Source organism: Trichoplusia ni, chromosome 5, assembly GCF_003590095.1.
Source record: "Trichoplusia ni isolate ovarian cell line Hi5 chromosome 5, tn1, whole genome shotgun sequence".
Classification (NCBI taxonomy): Eukaryota; Metazoa; Arthropoda; class Insecta; order Lepidoptera; family Noctuidae; genus Trichoplusia; species Trichoplusia ni.
Genome location: NC_039482.1, coordinates 5882483 through 5889280, shown reverse-complemented (window position 1 = coordinate 5889280; position 6798 = coordinate 5882483).

Here is a 6798-nt window from a genome sequence, read left to right as displayed (position 1 = left end):
TCATTTAAGTGTTCCTATTCTTATGATAAGAAAATATTTTTGTTCTTTCAGATTTCAAAGAAGGTTTGGCTTGCCTGGAGTAATTGGGTGCATAGATTGCACTCATATTGCTATAGTAAAACCTAATCAGGAAGAACATCTTTTTTATAATAGGAAGGGACATCATTCCTTAAATGTTCAAATGTTCGAATGCCATTCAACGTGGCAATGCTGCCAGCCTTTTGGGCACACTCCCAGCCGGCAGCGATGCCGATGAATTTTTTGATGCTTTGATTTAATAAATTTAATTATTTTTTTATTTTTTGTTTTTTAACTTGTAAATATTTTACTCTGTAAAATTGTAAATATTATGAATAAACTAATATAACAGCTTGTTAAACAATAATAAACAAGAAAAAAAAAATGGTAGAATATATAAACTTATAAACTTTTCTTAAACTGTATTGAATTGTAATAATTGAGTATTTGAATCTTTTTTTCTCTTTGAAAATTGGAACAATCATGTAGGTAGGTATAAGTTTTATGGAAAAACATTTTTTTTCGCAATATTTGAAAAGTTGTATCAAAATGAAAAAAATAACTTTTATCCACTACCAAAGACGCGCTGACAACTCCCGAACAAATCCGAGCGAGTGTGACCGGTGACGTCACACTGTTATTGTCAAGCTACATCTAATTACTATAATATATCTCTATGTTACTATAGCATAATATATTGTATCATGTATAATTTTATAAATTTTTAATCGCTCAAATTCAGAAAAAAAACATTCTTTACGTTTTTTCACTTTAAACAATTATTAATAAAATTAATTCAGTTTAAAAATGTATTTTTTTTTCCACAACTCCAATTATAGCATATTTTTCGTAAACATATTCTTCACTTTCACATTATAATAGTAAAATGAACTTGTAGCATACTTTTTTACTCCGTACAAAACTCAAACTGCAATATTCTTATACATTCAAATAAGTTTCACCCGCTTACTAACAATTTTATTACGAACTAACGTCACGAACCTGCCTGACGTTCATTTGACGTTTTTGAAAACGCTGACCATAGACAAAAAATTAAGTTTTTTCTACATTGATTATAGAATAAGCGATCGTCTTCGCCAATGTAATTTGGCTAGCTACTTATTCTATTCTATCGTTTCAAACGCCGTGGCGTTAACGTTTGTAGAAATCTATTCTATACGAAAGGCATGCATGTTGGCTAGGCCCTCAGGTTTGAGACAACTTAATGTTATAGATAGCAGCGCTTCAGTGAATACTCGTCACGTAGCTTGTGAAGCGTCAATTCTGTTAAAATCTAAAATCATCATTATTTATGGGTCTAAAATTCAATAAATTTGACTGCATGGATAGCCGAGCGATTGAGGTCACTACGCCAAACCCACTGTGTGCGATATGTCGCGGGTTCGATCCCCGCGTACGACAAGCATTTGTAGGATTAATTAATACATACTTGTCCTGAGTCTGGGTGCCTTTGTGTTTGTGAATTGTATTTTTGTGAAAACCCCCGCGACACAAGGATTAAATTCCTTATTGCGGGAGTCGTAAAAAAAATAATAGGAATATATATTATAATATAACAGTTAAGATTTTTATATGTCCTTACATTGAAAACTTTGTGTAATAGAAACTTTTAAATCAAATATTATTAAGTCTTAGCTGATGTGAAACACCGCCGCTCAACGAAGTCTGCAGTCGCCGAACATGCTGAAGGTTCCAGCCATTATATTAGATTTGATCAACCACAGATCCTCGCTAAAGAATCCAAATTCCTACCTAGGATGTTTCGCGAGGCTATTGAGATTAAAAAACACCCTAATTTCAATAGAGAAGATGGCTGGAAGATATTACCTACTTGGGATCAAATAATAAATAAACTCAAGGCCAAACCCAAGAGCAGCGCTGCAAGACATCAAGACACAGTGAGCTCATACTGCGTAGGTCGGACCACAAATAATTAATTAAAATATGAAGGTAGAACGAGCAACATCTCCTGTCAAGACGAACGCCATCTCAGTCTGCCCGTGACCATGATACCTGCAAAGGTTTCGAAACGTCGGGAACTAAAATCTAAAATTAAACCGCGATAAAATCCGTAAAAGTAGTTTCATTTCAATGTCTAACATTCGCGTAAACCTAAGAAACCACTATTATTAAGTCCTCAAAATCAAAACAGAAATAACTTTTGTATTTCTAAACAGTGGTTTAATTCCATTCACTTTTAAAACGATACTGTAATGACTATAGGTGCACTTATTAGTACCTAATTGTCAAAAAAATTAAAGGTAAATTTAGTTTACATAGTATTTTTCAGAATTAGCACCAATATATGACGGGTATGATGTCAGAGTGAATTGTTATTGTTTTCTGCATTTTGAGAAAGTCAGTTCTGTGGTTGCAATATTACGAACTATTGTAATGAGATTTGGTTATTTGTTTAGCGAGATTGTTCCTAAAGCTGCCTCTATGTTCAACCCACTTCAAAAAGGAAGAAGTTCTCAATTTGTCTGTAATTTTACTTTTTTTTATGATTGTGACCTCAGTACCTCGGACTGGATGAACAATATTGTTAATTCTTTTTTCGTTTAACCTGAATTTGGTTATTTTGTCTTTGTTGTTAAAAATATTTTAACGTTGCGATGGCATCAGTAGCAAATTGATTTCAGAGTAAAAATCAATATCAGCTATTCTCCTTATAAATTATGATGCTTTTAAACGCGTGCCTTTAAACAGCGATAATGTTTGAGATCAACTACACTGAAGTTCTTAAAGTCAGTAGCAGTATAGAATAGCATCTGTCTTTCACAACTGCAAAAGTCCTTCTTTCTGTTTTAGAAGTAGGACTCCTGAGCGTTGATTGTTTTTTTAACGAAACAGTAAGGAAATATAATCCTTGTTTTGTGGAGATTTAACAAAAAATTAAGCATTCGAGGATCACACAAACCCTTGTCTGCGGGGATCGAACCCGCGATACGGCACTCTCAGTGGGTTTAGCGTGGTGACGTCAACCACTCGGCTATCCGTGCTTTTATTGAAAAGAAACGATGAAACATTTAAGTTTCTTACTAAGAACTCTTAAGTGTCCACAATATAACTAAATAAACAAAAACCAGGTCAGTGTATAATAAATGTTGATTCATCACAACCTAGCTTTGTTTATTAACTTGATACCAATTTAACACACGGTGGTTTCATTATAATAATAATTTTTGTTAATAAATAAGTTCGTGAGCATACCAAATTACCAATTATATCAAAAGTGAAGAATAATGTAAATTTGTAACATTCGTGGCATTCTTGATGACTAGTAGAGCGGGCAGACAGACTGGCGTCGAATTTACGTACGCTTCGTACACACTGTACTACATGTAACTCTTAAATTATAGTGTAGTAGCAGTTGCCCGCGACTTCGCGTGGTTATCAAACCCGCAGTATATCATTTTGTTCTATTGTCAACAGTATTAGCAGCGTACGCAGAAATAAGTTTCCGATTTTACACCTTTGGTTACAATATCTCAATTTTCTTGCGGAACCCTCATATTTTTCAAAATTAATTATTGCCTATGTTCAGCGGGGATAATGTAGCTTCTCAACTGTGAAAGAATTTTTCAAATTGATCTGGTAGTTTCGAAGACTATAAGTGTTAAACAAACAAACAAATTTTTCCTCTTTATAATATTAGTATAGATTTGCAGGCGTGGGAGAGAGATGCCGCTCTACGCTGTTTAGTGTGCTGTCACGCTCCCACAACTGTAATAACGTACAGTACGGCAAATGTAACTTGGCGCATCGAAAAAGAGATTTAAGTTTTTAAAGCGAGATCAACATATACAATCTAGTTGTATGAAACAGGGACAGCGATATTTTGTATCTTTCCCGACGTACCAAGTTATAATAGCCGCACTGTAGGTAGATCCCTGAACGAGTGAAGTGCATTGAGGTTAATACGTTATTAAGTAACCGAGGTAACCAAAGTCTAAAATTAATTATTTTGACGTAATAATTAGTTAATTATTACGCCAAAGATAATATGTACTGTATTCAGAGATCTGAATCTACTGTATTCAGAGATCGTTGTAATCGTTGTAATTTACAAGAAAAGTGTTTGAACAGAGTAATATTTGTAACAGAATATTTGACCAACAACACCTCATGCCGTGTTCCTCCTCTTACAGCAAGAGCACTAAGGATGCAGTGAAGGGTGGGCGAAACTGGGTGCTGTCCAATGTAACCTGACCTTCAAAAAGTGTTACTTAGTAGCCTAATTTGAATAAATGACTTTTGATTTTCTATTGATTCATTTTTTTTGTTTGGGTGTCATGGTGGCCTTGCCGTTCTATGCATGGATTTGTATGGTTGAAGTGAAGTTTCCATCTCATTGCAGGAGAAGTACTAATGTGACTTTTTACTTTTTTAATTACTCTGCGATACCGCTGACAAACTGCTACGAAAAAAATCATGAGGAACCTGGATTCCAAGTATTCGAATCTGAAATCGCCAACCCGCAATGATCGATGCAAAAACTAGCACTCACAAATTAGTATGTCAATAAACGTCGTTTAACAACCAAATAATTTCCTTCTTAACTCTACATTACTGTTCAATATTTAACCCAGTAAAAGCTGGGTAATAAACATGAAATTCTACGCATTTAACGAGGTGTTTCTCTGAGGTAACTACACTCAATATTAGATCACGCTTAATTGTTACGTAAAGTACAGGTTATTATGAAGATCTGTTTAAAACCAGTCTAATTAGACCCCTGGCAATTACCACCTCAAAGCAAGTTGTTTTGGAGTGGGAAAGAGACAGCGCTCTATAAAGTACATGGCACTATCTCGTTTACACAATTATAGTATTGTTTCAAGAAGTGGTGGTAGGCGGTCATTATAAGCGTATTTTAATTAGTTAGCTATGCATATATTATTTTTGGTATGTAATAATGCGGTAATCGGATTTTTGGGTAATTCTAATTCGGTGTGGGTTGAGTTTAGTATGTGAGTACATTAAAATCGACCTAAAAGCCCGGTTGCATTGGATCATCGAAGAGACTTGGATTGGGATTTAGGTGGTAACTTGGGATGTACTAATGCAGCAATGAAATAATAAGTATAAGTAAATTAAATATGAATTTAAGTTATCATTAATATTCTTAAAAGTAAATATACACTACTATATACAAGTTTTTAAATTCATTGGTTTACGTAACAGACGTAGTTGCGACAGTTGTTCACTAGATGGCGCTAGCAGCCCAGTCTGACTTAAGTGATTCGTTTCATTGTTAAGTTTTGTACATTTCCGTATATTCTGATAAACAAAAGATATTCTTATTAGTATCGAACCAAAGCAAGCCAAAGTGTTTTCGATAATATAAGAGGAATTTCATATAATATTTATGACTTCATGTAATAAAACTTCCGTTTGATAAGCCGATTTAGAAAAAGTGTTGCTTACGTGAGTTTACGTTTTATGAAACTATGAAACATAAATAAAACTACTGAAAACAATAAAGGAATCTAATTTTTATTTTCTTTGATTTTTGTATCTATATATATATATTTATTTATACTTTAAATATATACCTAACATGTCTCTAAGTTTGACCACAACTGGTCACCATGTGAACGCTATTGAGTAAGCATTTTAATAACAAAGTTGCAGCAATTATCGTTCAATATGTCAAGATCTTGGCCAGTTTTCCTTGGCTGGCCTTTACTAAATAGATTATGTATCCCTGTTCATGATTGACGATTATATTTTTCTTATAATTTCTAGGTTTTATGCGATAGCCAAGTCATGAATTTGAGATAAAACGATGAATGAAATGCATGTTGTTAATTCAAAACTAGCTATTAAATGTTGTGGAGTCAGCAACACTCAACAACAATATTTCGTACATTTTTTTTTAATAAAGACTAACGCATTAAGCTATTTATCCTTGTGTCGCGGGAGTTTCACAAACATTCAAGTCACATGCACAAAGATACCCAGACTCAGGACAAGTATTGGATAGTGCATCACACATTCGCTTGTTCTACGCGGGGATCGCACCTGCGACAGTTCGCGTTTACTGGGTTTGGTGTGGGGACCTCAACCACTCGGCTATCCGTGCAGTCATTGTGAGAACTTAAGAAAATTCTCTTTAAAAATCTGTTATCTGTCTTTAGAAGTTGCAACTAACTGCTCACTCACTTTATAGGGATTGCCCAACTAGTTTCGTGCCCAAGTGGAGTCATGAGAATCATGAGATAACAGGGCGGGCATCGTTACACGTTAAAGTATGAATCATCCTCATATAAGTGACTATAATAATAATGTTATCTACTCATTTTATTATGCTGATACATGATTTCTTCGTTAAGCGGTATTTTCAGGTTGATACATAGCCTATGAGCCTCACAATAATATGGCTCTTCGTTACAAACACAAATTTCCTGACATTAGCCCCTAAGAGGTATAAAGTTTTAGTATAAACATACCTCTTTCGTACTGTGTCATGTACGAAGTCGCCCGTAGCTTCGTAGCGTAAAAATTGTCGATAACAACAAGGGCCAGTAAACCATAGGGACATGTAAACGGAGCTAACAAACATTGATACACGGAAAGGAAGCAAAACGACAACGACATCTAGAAACAGAACGTCATAAAATGTAAACAAGATAATGCAATAAGCGGTGGATCACGTTTATTTATTTTTTACTAGCTTTTGCCGGCGACTCTGTCCGCGTGGACTTCATTTTACAGAGCGTTGGTGGGTCCCGTTTCCATGGGAATGCCGGGATA